Source organism: Protopterus annectens, chromosome 8.part1 (genome assembly GCF_019279795.1).
Source record: "Protopterus annectens isolate FY-2018-M chromosome 8.part1, PAN1.0, whole genome shotgun sequence".
Taxonomy (NCBI): domain Eukaryota; kingdom Metazoa; phylum Chordata; order Ceratodontiformes; family Protopteridae; genus Protopterus; species Protopterus annectens.
Window position 1 is genome coordinate 159,349,409 of NC_056742.1, and position 14,941 is coordinate 159,364,349.

A 14,941-nucleotide genomic window follows, 5' to 3' on the forward strand; every position below is an offset into this window, starting at 1 on the left:
AGCGTTAATGAGTATTTAATTAACTACATGTGTTATATATTTATTTTTAAAGCAGAACAGGCCTATGTATGGATTAGGTATTAACATTTATTTGTTCAAGATGGATTTACTGTAAATGATTACCTAACAGGCATACACGCTGTTCTGCTTGATGTTGATGACTTCAGAGATTTCGAAGATGTACTATACTGCATTAATTCTGCAGTGAATTAAAAAAAATATCCAAACTGGAAAGCATTTCCGCATGACAACACTCATTACAACACTTTACTTGTGAGAAGTTGCTGTAAGATGTATCTAGAATTATTCTCTGCAGTTTTCAAATGGATTAGAATGCATTATATTTAGCCTTGTACCTTCTTTTATCACTTAAAACTATTTATTTAAATGGCAAATCATTTTATAATAGATTTATTTCTATTAACAGCAGCAATAACAAAGCCACTGTAATATTTCTAGTCACAGCAGCAATATCAAGGTCACAGTAATATTAGAAATACATTGAGAACATATATGTGCATATGTATTTGTCTGATATATATATATATATATATATATATATATATATATATATATATATATATATATATATATGGATTCACTTCATAATCTCGAAATACTGAAATCTCGAATTTCAGTATCTCGAGACCATGAAGCCGAAAATCCATAAACTCGAAACCCCAGAAGCGTGAAACTAAAAATCGCAACTTCTACGCTAAACATACTGCAAACACAAACATACACCTCCCTTCACATACACAAACACCTACCTTACATGCAAGCCCCACACATGTGGGGGGATGCACCCCTCACACCCCCCTACTTAAATATACTAACTCCGAGGTCGCACTACACAGACAAACACACAAAAACACCACCATAAAAGCTACATTCCCCTCGCACACGCATCACACTAACAAAACACACAGACACACACTAAAGCCCCTACCCAAAACCTGTAAAACACAAACACTTACCTCCATCTCCAACCACCCACTCACACACCGCAACACCAGAACCACTGATTCAAAATCTCCGAACTTCGGGATTTTGAATTTCGCGCTTCTGGGGTTTCGGTATTCTGCACTTTCGCCCTTCTGGTCTTGGGCTACGGAAATTCGGGATTTTAGTAGGTCGACATTCTGAAGGGAACCCATACACACACACACACACACACACACACACACACACACACACACACACACATATCTATCTATCTATCTATCTATCTATATAAATATATATATATATATATATAGAGAAACAAGCAAAAACCCACAAGTTCCACAATGTTTTATCAACGAAAACAAACCCCACAGGAAGATACAGCCAACACTCCTCTCCGAACGAGTCAAAACCAGTGGAACTCCAAAAACGAGCACGATGTATGCAAAAAGAGAATTTATTTACGTTAGCGCTTTCACAGGTGTGAAAACGCTAACGTAAATAAATTCTCTTTTTGCATACATCGTGCTCGTTTTTGGAGTTCCATTGGTTTTGACTCGTTTGGAGAGGAGTGTTGGCTGTATCTTCCTGTGGGGTTTGCTTTCGTTGATATATATATATCTATATATATATATATATATATATATATATATATATATATATATATATAGGTCTAGGGCATTTCACTGAATGCACAATTCACTGAAACTCAAATGACTGAACACAAATCACTGAAAGCACAATTCACTGAAAATTCAATTCACTGAAACACATTTCACTCAAAGTTATATATGGCCTTTTCCCCACTGTAGTGCAACCCTGGAGTTAGTATATATAGCAAGGTGGGTGTGGGGGGCACTTCCCCCTACATCAGGGGATGTGTGGGGCATAGCCCCCCCACATATTTTAAGTATATATTATGTTTGGAAAAGAGTAATATATTGGACTTGCAAGTATCCATGTATATAGTTCAAAATACTTAAAATATGTGGGAGCTGGTGCCCCCCACACTCCCCCTTACTATATATACTAACTCCAGGGTCGCACTACAGTGGGGAAAAGGCCATATATAACTTTCAGTGAAACGTATTTCAGTGAACTGAGTTTTCAGTGAAATGAGCTTTCAGTGAAAAGTGCACGCCAATTTGACTTTCAGTGAAATGTGCATTCAGTGAAATGTCTAGGACCCATATATATATATTTTATAAATACATTGAGTACATGTATGTGTATATGTATATGTCTGATATGTTTATTTTAATTATATATATATATATATATATATATATATATATATATATATATATATATATATATGGGTCCCATTCAAAATGCCGAAATCCCAGAATGCCGACAGCCATATGGCCGACATTTGGTATACCGACAATGTGAAACTGGCATATCACTATAGTGCGGAATGGAAAGATTTCCATTCCTGCACTATAGTGCGATCTTGGAGTTGGTATATTAAAGTTATGGTGGGCATGGGGGGGCAGAGCCCCCCTTCTAGCAGTTTAAAGGAAATGTTATTTTCCTTTCTGTGGATGTACTCGAAATGTCGAGATTCTGGATGTCGGTCATATGACTGTCGGCATTTCGAAGTAGATATATATATATATATATATATATATATATATATATATATATATATATATAATTTATTTTTATTTATTTAACATTAATTTACCGGGAAAGGCAGACTTGGAACAAAGCCAATTTACAGAGGAGGCCTGGGGAAAAAAGCTCCAGATGCATGTCTTTGTAATGTGGGAGGAAACTGGAGCACCTGGAGGAAACACACACAAATGCAGGGAGAACATGCAGACTCCAGCTGAGAATCAAACCAGACATCATCTTGCTGTGAGGCAATGTGAGGCAACAACACTACCGCTGCACCACTGCACCGTCCAGAATATGTGTGTGAGACATTTCCGCCCTGTACTCTGTGTGCTCCAGTGATATATATATCTATATATATATATATATATATATATATATATATATATAGATATAGATATAGATATATATATATATATATATATATATATATATATAAGAGAGAGAGAGAGATAGAGAGCGACGGATATATGAATAGATATGTGCATACAGATTGACATGCGTATAGTGCCTACAATTTAGTACCCCAACATTTACAGAACTTATATTTTTTTTGATGCTGTGTCCTACTTCTTACTCGGCACATAGACTATTGTTGCATTACTTTTAGAGAGTAAACCTTGGTGTGCATTTTATTTTTTGCTGATGATGTCACTTACAAAAAAGTTTACATTCGTTTTGGTAACAACTTTGCTTTTCTTAAGTAAATGCTAAGTTTCCTTACTCATTCCATCAAAGCTTCAGCATCAGAGATAATTTTTCATCCATTTTAAACAAAAATCAATGCTTCAAAAAAAAGTGCATCTTATAAAAATTTCCAGTTATGTTACTATACCAAATGAAATGTTCTCAGTGGGCCTTACTAAACGAGGAGTCCATAATGCTGAAAGAGAAACCAATAATAAAACACAGAGCTGTGACTAAATATTATTGTCACTTTGTAGTGCAGATCAGCAAACATGAGAATCTGTATTTGTGATAATTTTTTTTTTTCATAAAATGATTATAGGCTCCATTATTGCTGTCCATATACCACTACTTATTGCAGTTACTGTTTGACGAAATAGCAAAAATATTCCTGTATGCCTTGTTAAATGCTCTTTCATGTTTTATAAAATAAATAAATAAAAATAACCAAATGGCTCCTTTGCCATAAGTGATTCGCATATTTCAGGTTACTTACATTACTGAGTATGGTCTACTACCTTATCAGTTTAATTTAAATTTGAAGATTACAGTGGGTAAGGCAGACAATTAAATTAAATGCTTCTTATTCAGCACATTTTACATACATTTGTATTGTTACCTTCATGTAATCTTAATATTTTATATATATATATATATATATATATATATATATATATATATATATATATATATATACTGTCTTTCGGCTTTTCCCGGTTAGGGGTCGCCACAGGGGATCTCCGGTCTGCTAATGATTGGCAGTAGATTTTTACGTGCTGGCTTGCCGGGCCTAACACAAAACTTTCAACGAAGGAACACCCATTCATGCATGTTGACACACAGAAGACGCTCTAACTGAGAATCGAATGTGCAACGTCTAACTGTGAAGCGACAACGCTATATATATATATATATATATATATATATATATATATATATATATATATATATATATATATATATATATATCCTAAGAGATCATTGCATCTCGGATGAGGGAAATACTCAAATAAAGGCAACTTTTGACTTGGTACATGTTATTCCATACCCATTCTTGAAGATCCACTGTTCTCAGGGAAGCAGTTATAGCTTTGACATTTCTACAGGGTCAGTACAAGTGTGATGAAGGCCACAGATTTTGTGATTATTAAGCACCATTCATGGTTATCTCTGGTGAATAATTTAAAAACAAAGGCATGCTCAGTCATAATTTTCACAAAAGCTTAAAGGGAAGACTCTGTAAACATGTATATTCTGCATACATTTCAGGGCTGTAGCTTTATCACTGCTGACCAACTAAAGAATAAATATCATCTGATAAACAATTGTCATTAGATTGGAAAATCATAGGTTCAAATCCCACTCTGAAAATCTAGAGCAAGAAAAATAAAATGATGAGTCAGATACCATTTTTAGTGTCTGTTATAGCTAACTACTATACAAGCATATTAAGTAATTCTGCAATTGACACTTTTTTCTACAGATTACCAGTATTTGTAAATAATTTGTAGGAAATAATGGCAGCACTTTAATAATTTTATCTCAAGTAAAAATATCCGCATTGAAACTTGCTGATATCATAATATCTAACTAAGTAACCCAATGTTGATCTCTTCTACCCATGGCTAATAGTTTCTAATAAGCAAATGAGATGAAAAATAAAACACCCTGGTTGTATCTCACAAGATTATGAGATAAGCACTTCAGAGATTACACTTAAATTCTGCTTTGCAGATGTGATATGCGTTATTCAAGTCATAGGTGAGACTAACAGTGATGTGCATATGACAGCAAAAGGGATTATCATTGCCATTCTTTATAAATCTTTGTAAAATTCTGTATTCTTGTGCTTTGCAAGCTCCAGATATCAGGCTAGGTTTGCTAAACTGCATTACCTTATATCACATGTCAGGATAAATACAATGAAGGACGCTTTTACTTGGGAACTACAGTTTTATTATGTTTTATTATTTAAAGTAAATGCTGCTGAAATCTTGTACTTTTCTGCTTATGAAAAAAAGTTGTATCAGTGCGCGCGCGTGTGTGTGTGTGTGTGTGTGTGTGTGTGTGTGTGTGTGTGTGTGTGTACTGGCATTATAATGTCTCATATATCATTTTAAGCAGTATATAAATATTAACCAAAATGTTTTGTTTTTTAATGCAACAAAACTGTATGAGACTTCCTTCTTCATTTATATATAAATTATGAGGATGTTAGGAGTATATGACAAAGGGAGCAATACTTCTGTCTGTATACTTTTCTTGTGAACAAAATTGAAATGTGTTAAATTTGATTTAAAACCAAAGCACCTATTTTTTTTCAGTCAGCACCTCAGCAAACTCACACACACACACACACACACACACACACACACGCACACACACACACACACACACACACACACACACACACACACACACACACACACACACACACACACTTAACCAAATCAGAATCCAGTGTAACCTGTAACCTCTTGGGAGCATGCTTCAATATTTATCCTGTGGGTGGGACAACAAGTCCTGCTTTCATCACTCCTGGCTGTGGATGAATTGTGTGGAAAACTAATGCAGTCATCTATACTAACACCTGATATATAAATACATAGATACATTGAGAGTTAAAATTTCATTCAATCAACTCTGCTGCCAGTATACATGTTCACATGACATTGTAATGCCATGAAACCAGGATGAAAGGACACTGCACAAGTGATGCAGACATGACACATCATGCATATGCACACAGGTGCTGTTGCTTGACAACATATAGCTACCACTTTGTTTCCAGGGCCACAGGGGAATAAGTGAAAAGACAAATTTAGGGTACAATTGCAGTCACATTGCTGTAGCATAGTGCAGATAGGAAATCAGGATACATACTCATTTTACTCTGGGAATGCACACACTCCTTCTGCATTTACAGCCAGATCCCAGGATCCTCCACTGTAGTTTGGGCCACCTGTGATTGCTGCATTTGAGCTGGATTACTGCTGCATTAACTATACATTCACAGTCACTGTTAGCAAATCCAACTCTCTCTGTTCCTGTGGCAGTACCTTGAAGGCAGTTCAGATATGGGCAATATCATTCCGTCATTCTTTACCTTCATTCCACATCAAGCACTAGGACATGATAGCATATTTTGAAACATTTCAGTTTCTCCATATCAAAATAATCTCCCTGAATGTTAATGCAAAATGTTCATCATGATTTTGACACACACACACAATTGGTTTGTGAAATTCTTTGGCTATGTGAGTCATTAAGCAAACAGTAATACCCAGTCATATTACATGTACAATACAACTTTTATGGAGTTGGGTGCTGTTGCAGTGTTGCAGGGTGAGCCACAAATGGTGGGTAACACAGATAACAAAGTAGGAGAAAAAACAGTACTATATGTGGCTAAACATCTTGCATGTGGCCTGATGCCAACCACCACTCAGATTTGATAACCAGTTTATTGGATGTACACAGTGGCTTATTGCAGTCAATGCTGCTTTGAGCTGTTTAGTCTGTACCTTTATTTGTTTTGTTCATAGATGCTGTAATAGAGTAGAGCATCCATGATTAGCCAGTAAAGGATGCTGTGACAGAGTACCAGGAACAGGGAGAGTGGTGATTTGGGATTGTAGACATTCTGCGGACAGTACCATAATATATCAGTACATTACCATGTATGTAGCTGGCAGACTACATTTTACCATTTGGCCAAGGTAATGGTTAACCTGTTGCAGGATATATGTGCACTTGTCACTGATGTTGTCCCCCGCCAGCCACTATGTACATTTTGAAAATCTGTTTTGTGCATCACTCATGTCACAGGTCCTCTGTGTTGTAAGCAGCCCACACCTTGCAGAGACATTCCACTAGGTCCAGGAGTGTCAGTCATGTCATTCTCTATATCTTTGCCAATGGCTGCTTTTGTTCTGTAAAATATAACAGAAATGCAACTCATACCAGATGTTAACACAATGCAACACAGTACAGGAGTTAAGCAGAAGCAACCAGAAAATGTCATGCTCCAGTGCTTCTTAAATCATTCAAAAGACATAACGATGGATCCTTAGGTGGAGATCCCATGGCAGCATCACCTGTTTCATCACTGTAGTCTCCCCACTGCTACACCAGATACTTCCTGGGCTTTATCACTGAGACATCAGATGACACATTAACATCATTATATAGTTTCTCATGTTACTTGCATTCCTGCAGCAGAGCAAACTGTAGTCAGTTTAACATATCTGACCATCTGAAAAAGTGTTACACAGTCATATGTAATCAGGAGTGGCCTTAGGTCAACTGGTGCCCTAGGCAAAAGGGTTCCAGGGTGCCCCTCACCACACCACCCGGTGCCCCCATCCTGGTCTACCTATACCAAACAAATACTGGAAAAGCGCCCCTGCTACAGCGGCGCCCTAGGCGACCGCCTAGTTGGCCTATGCCTAAGGCCGGCTATGAATATATGTTGACTTCTTGATGCAATACTTCATTATAGTATTAATCAGTCATTTATTTTGCACTCTGCAACTGGATATTAGTTCACAGATCATAAAATTTGACTTGACAGCACTTCGCAGCATATACCTCTTAATATGCATGCATTCATGTCAATGCCTATTTCAATGTCATTACTGGTCTAGTTTATTATATTTACACATGTTGTGAATACTTGAGAGTCAAGGATAGACTGCGACATGGGTACTGATCAGTGACAGAGTACTGCACATGCAAGCTGATGGTGTATTCTGGCTGGCTACCTAGGTGATTGTGAACTCATCTGGGGATGGAACATACCAGTGTAGAAGCTTTTAATACTGTGCCTGTGCTGTGTTGATGACACTGTCAAGCCGAGTAGCCAGAAATCAGAAGTGGGGTTGTACCGTTAAAGAGAATATAGTACACCTCAAAGTACTAAGGGAGGATAGGAAACTGCTTCTGGTGAAGAAACAGAAAAAGAGAGAAGTATGAACTGTCAAGAGACAGAGGCTGTGGCTGACGTTAGGATGAATGGAAGATATAGCATTCTCATGCAGGTGTGTCATCACTATTTATTCTTATAGCAGAATGCACAAAGATGCAAGCACGGAGATTCATTTGCAGGAGCAGTGTGGATAAACATTAGCATGGTTGCTATAAATGCCCCCCAGTTTATGATGAGTGACCTGTGCTTTGTTGTATTCCTGGTAGCAACTGTATGTTCAGTCACAAGACAACTGTTGCATGCTTATAGGCTGCATGAGTCACTATTGACTGGAGTGAATGCAGTTGGGCAGGTCTCACATATGTAGGTACACAAATGGAATGTGGTACCAGAATTGCCTCAATGCAACCTTGTACAATTGCTAGCTGCATTGTAACTCATGATGAATACTATGCCCATGACTGCCTAAAGATGAAAAATGACCATTCAGGTATGTCATCTTACACTGATATTTACACAACCATGAAGCTGTTTTGCCTGATTCATATTTTCCTACAAAATGAACACCAATTACATGCTGCAGCCATGAGTACTGTACCGCATGTTCTTCTCTATATCTTGGATGAGAAGAGTCATGTTAGCCTATGGACCACATTCAAGGTATACTGTGAGGGTGACTGTTTCTGCATTTAGTTTTGGTGATGACTTGAGGATTCTTTAGGATTTGAAGTGTACTTAGTGGTTCTCTAAGAAAGCAGCCGATGCGTGGAAGAGGCCGCCAAATTACATTAAAGCAAGCAGTAATGTAGGTATTTTTAAGAACAGTTTGGGCACTTATTATGGAACAACTGTTTTGGTATATTGGCAGACTAGAAGGGTATTAATACCAGTCCTTGAAATTTTTGTATGTATGTATAGTACAGTATGACCACGCTGCATCTGTTGCAGCAATGGGTGGCAGTTATACACCTGTGTCAGTTAGCATAAAGGAGTATAGCTATGAAATGTTAACATACTGCTTCCAGTAGGTCTAGGGTTTGATTCCTTCAGCCTCCGTTTGCCTACTATGTGACACTGGACAACTCATTAAGCTAGACCGATAAAAGATTAAAAACGCAGCAGTATTCTGAAATGGCTTTATCGAGTAAACAAAAAGCACTTTTGTCCTTAATGTCAAGACTTCATCAGATAATTAAAGCACCCATGTACTTGCTGTTATTTGTGCTTTTGGTCCAGGTGAAGCTTTTTCCTTGTGAAGTGGCATTCTGCTCACTGTGAGGTTGTGTTTTATTATTTCATTATTGCTTTTATTATGTCTTTTTTCTATGGGCATAAACCCATTGCTTACTTCTTTTTTCCCTGCATGTATTTATTCGCTACACATTGCTCTTTTGTCTTGCTTTGTTTCATAAGTTCATTAGTAAATACTAGAGTATCATTATACAGATTATTACAATAACCAGAGGTTCAAATCAAACCCTATACCTTGTATCTGGGATGTAAAGACCTTAACCATTATGCAAACCCCACACCCAGTATATTTGATCTTCAATGAGAAGCTGGATATGATTGACAGCTGATTATCCTTGCTCACCAGCATACTTATTGACAGCAGTTTCTGCTTCCTTTACTTTGCACTACTTGATTAGTGCAAAATCTGGATTTATTTACAAAGTTCAAATATTTAGTTTACATATTCCCACAATGAAAAATCATAAATTCCCTTGAGTGACATTGATATGTAAGCATGACATTTTATTTGCATACTAAGTCAAGCAAATTATTGTTTTTTAAATCTTTTAAAATCTTAATACAGTGGTGTATTTTAGATGTCTCCTTGGCAGTGTTATTATAAGTAACGATGTAGTGTTTGTGCATTATTATGGTAATGATTTTATATTTATTTAGAATTGCTATGTGATTATTTGCAGTATTTATTTTGTTGTTTAGAGAGGGAGAAATAATGCAGTTGTATGATTTCCTCACAAAGCTGGTTTGGGGAGATTGCACAAGGTTGTTTAAAAAAGGTTAAGCTAAAATAATTGTAAGGCTGGGTTGTTCTTTTAAGGATTTATTTTCGTCTTGTGTTATAAATAAATAATGCCGTATGTCACACTGTATTCCAGCTGCCGGTACCTAAATGGCTTGTATGATAACATAACATATTTCATGGCAATAATGTGCTACACAGAAGTATATTAAGTAATATCCTCATTGTATGAGCATTTGGGAGGGTACTGTAGCCTTTATTAGTATGCTTCATGTGGTAACTCAAAAGGCTGATACAATAATACTTAAAGAATATCACCAGTGTTTACTGTATGGAAGGCTTGTTGTGAGGGTCATCCAGGCATAGCTACAGACAGTAAATGTAGGCTGTGTGTGACTGTGGTAATATATGACAGAGATTTATTTACACATGATAGTGCCTGTTAACTCATGGAAAAGGTTTTTACAATAATTCAGAGGTCATCTGCTGTAGGCTGCAGCAGATGTGCATAGGACCCTGAATAAAACAAGATGTATTAGAAAAAAATGCCAAATCAGTTGTAAACTTCTAAGTAGCTATTTTGAGTACACCAGTGTATTGAAACTGCAGCTGTTACATACAGAGGATATAAGACAGGATTACATTATTGCTAGTATTGTCTATGCAGCCGTAAGTGTGGAGCTCATTGATTTACAGTAGCACAGACAACTCCATCTGCAGACATTACATGTAGGAATAGGACTAAGTAGTTCACACCAGTGCATTAATGATCAGGGAGATACTGAGACTTTTATTTTTTGAGAAAGAATATGAGCCCATTTATAACATAAACCTGCAACCAAAGCTTCAGCCTTTGCAGTTTATGAAGCATTACAGATGTGGAGAGATATATAGAACCAAATGTCAGAAGACCAATGTACAAGTATCATATGCGAGATTAATATGGTGAAGAAGAAACAACAATCTATTTTCTACCCTGCCTCAGTACTTTTTTTATGTTATTAGGAACTTAACCCACTTCCCCAAAGCAAATTGGAACAGACATTTTATAGTATTGGCGAATTTGCCTTTAGCTGTTTCTCTGTCTTTGATCTGAACTAACTTGAATATAACCACTGCCTGACTTTAAGGTTGTTAAGCAAAAAGGCTCTCAACAGAGATTGCACCTATCATTTGGTCATTTTTGCCATATCCTGAAATAAATTTGGTATACCGTTGTTTTCTACACCTACTGTTTAATTTTGGAATAAGCTCCTTCCTGATATAAGAACTACCAAAGATAAATTGACATTTAAATGAATTATGGTCTGTTACCTGGGTAAATGTTGAATATACAACTGTCACATCGGCTAACTGCTTTATTTCCTTACTAAGCCTCCAACATGTATATCATGCTATAGAGCCCTCTGTCTGGGCAACTGCTGGACATATCAGCTTAGTTAAGTTCTTTTTTTACTAATTTATGTCACTATTTGCTTTACAGTTTTTTTCATGTAGCACACACATGCATATCATTTAATTTCATGTGTTAGGACTATGTAGTGCACTTTAGTTGGGTTATGTCTTGAGTTATAATTAACTATCCAGTATCTACTGTAACTTGTTTTTGTTGTTTATTGTTTTGGGGTTGTCTCCCAAGATCTGTGCTGAGAATGCTATCCCACAGCATGGTGATCCTGATTAACAAACAAAAATGAATAATTTTTATTTTTATTTTTATTTTATTTTATTTTACATTTGTTGACCGGGCTAGTCTAACTGGATGTAGGTCCATTTTCAGTAGAGGCCCGGGGAGATAAGCTCCAAGACAAAGTGTTAACATAAAAAAATTACCAAGAAATATAACAAATGAAATTATAGTAATATATACACTGACAAATCAGGTTAATAAGAAATCATTTGAAGAAGAGATATCAAATACAATGAAAACTGGAGTTTCAAAAATGACATGTAGGTACATTCCATAAATCACTTAATGGCAAAGAAAAAAGGAGGCATACAGGCTGATGCCATATGCAGTACATTCCACAATGAAATAGGCTGCTTAATGATCAGTAGTTGTAATAATGAGTTACAAAGAAAAATTAATAATATATATATATATTTTTTTTTTACAAATAAGTGAGAGAGGGAAGGAAAATAATGCTTGACGGCAAAATAAGAATAATAAAATCCATCTTATACTGAAAGCAGCTGCAAGTAGCATTGTGCAGAGATGACAATGTGCTTTAGGCTTGTGATTTGCAATGTCTGTAGGAGGGCAGAAGTATTTGTACGTTGCACTGGCCTTCAATCTGCTATACAAATGCTGTAGTACCATAACAAACAGTGATCAATCATTGATCATATCTTTAGACCCATCCATGGCACCAGTCTTGCGAATTCAGGTAACATGATATTTCATCATGTTGTAAGAAGGAAATGTGTTCCATTGCTGTCAGACTTGCGCCAGTGAGGCATGCTTACAATGCCACAATGTCACACACTATCAGACAAAGTGTATTACAATACAGGTCGGTCATTAGATGCTCTTACTACTGTTGCACCCATCCAGGATATGCCTTGTTATGAAATTGCATGTATTTCTGCTCTAGATTTAATCAAAGCATTACACTGTATGAACACACAGCATTTCTTTACCTTAAAGAGCTACTGCCCTGTCTAAGGGATAGCACATATCGTATCTATTTGTTCGGCATTGATTTTCATACTGAGATGATATGAAGATTGCCTTATAGTAAATAACTTTATTCTGTGCTCAGTTTTTAGCCACATATGGTAAAAACTATTACATTTTCCATGTTGAAGTTCCTGCTACAGTCTACCCAGACAACATGTTATGCAACTGTTGTGTAGCATATTCTGGTGGTGATGAAAACTGATTTTTATCCTCTGTTACACTGGCACTTTGCCATGCTTGTATTGAGTTACAGATTGTTACTTCTGTTGGGTCCTGTTAACATTCACCTGCCCAAGCATATTTTGCAGCACTACACAGGTGAGGAATATTCTGCTGGACTTTCAAGGAGGTCCGTCAGGGGGATTGAGGCACCAGAATATCATTTCTTGCTTTGTCTTATGACCATTCACACCTTGAAAGTATCCTCATTATGTTCACACCTCCTTCTGCAATACGTCGTAGCATTCAATTCTGGAGTTAGCTAGGGTGATTCTACTAGGAGTAAGGATTTTGATTTTTTTTTTTTGCTCTCTTTATAGCAGACCTTATTTTTAATGAGTTTTTGATATAGTTTTGTATGTGAAGATCAAACTTTAGGGTCTCATCTATGGTGACTCCAAGCAATTTGGCATGGGTAACTACTTCAGTAGCTGTATTGTTTAGAGAGGTAATCTGGAAGTTACTTTTAGCATTGGCATGGGACTTTCTAAAAATAGTAATAGCTTAGTCTTTTTGAGATTAAGTAAAATTTGGTTTTGATGTAGCTACAGTCAAACTGAGTTGAAGGAATCTTGTGCCATGGATTGTAGCTGAGTGGGCTGTCAGATGAGTATTGGAAACTTGAATCATCTGCATATTGAATAAGGCAAGTCTGCTGAGAGGAGGTATATCAGTTATTAATGAACATGTTAAAGAGCTGTGGACCAAGAAGAGAACTTTGAGGAATACTTGTTTTAACTAGGGGAAAAAGGATAGACAGAAGAGATTCATTTGTCAGACTGATATATTTAAGGTAGCTAGTCAGAGAACCACAAAAAGTTGGTTTGGAAAAGCCTAGTGAGGACATTTGAGTCAGAAGTTTCTCATGTGGCACAGTGTCAGAGGTTTTTGAGAGATCAAGAAAAACAGAACAAATAAACTTTCCTTTCTCTGTAGCTTTATTAATGTTGTCAGAAAAGGTGAGAAGAACTGTAGCGGTGCTTTGGTTGGAAACCATGTTGAGTTGAGGCTTGGAGATTATTTTGGAAGAGATACTGAAGGAGCTGCTTATGAATACACTTTTCCAACATCTTAGAAAGAGGGGACAAAAGTGCAATTGGACTAAAGTTAGAGACTTCAGATGAGTTACCTCCTTTATGGAGAGGAATATTAAAGAATCTTTCCATATGGCAAGGACATGGGCATAATGAATACATTTGTTGGTGAGAATTGAGACTGGGTATGAAACATAGTCTGCACTGAGCTTAAGGTACTCAGTGGGGAGATCACCAGCAGGAAGAGATCAGGGTTTCAGTTTCTTTATTTGCTGTCTAACATTTGATGTTGAGACAGGTTGGCAATTAAAAGCAGGGATGTCAGGGCTAGTAGAGTTTTCAGGTTGACAAAATGGTTTGGGAAAGCTGGAGGTAAGAGAAACTATGATGTTGATGAATGCAGTGTTACATTTGGTAGTCATTTCTGAGGGGGATACGTCCAGATCGGGGGTTGGTGAGGAAGAACAGCCAGGTTGAATAATTTTCTTAACTGAGATCCAGAATGTCCTTGGATTTTTTTTTTGTGATTATCTTGTGGGTCTGTATAATAATGTTTTTGCGTCTTGGTGAATTTGCTTCTCGGTGAGGCTACACAACTCTTTGTATAGATGTAAGGTTTGCGGGATTTTAACTTTGTGCCATTGTTTCCATGCTATGTTACATTTTCACATGAGAATTCCAGTTGAATGAGTCAGCCAGGGGGTTGAGTATTTTTTACTGTCATTGATGGTAGGGAAAGGGTGTATAAAGTATTCGTAAATATATTGTTGAATTAGTTGATGGCTTCGTCAAGGGGCAAAGTTCTGAGTAAAGACCAGTTAAAGGATTTTAGTGAATTATTG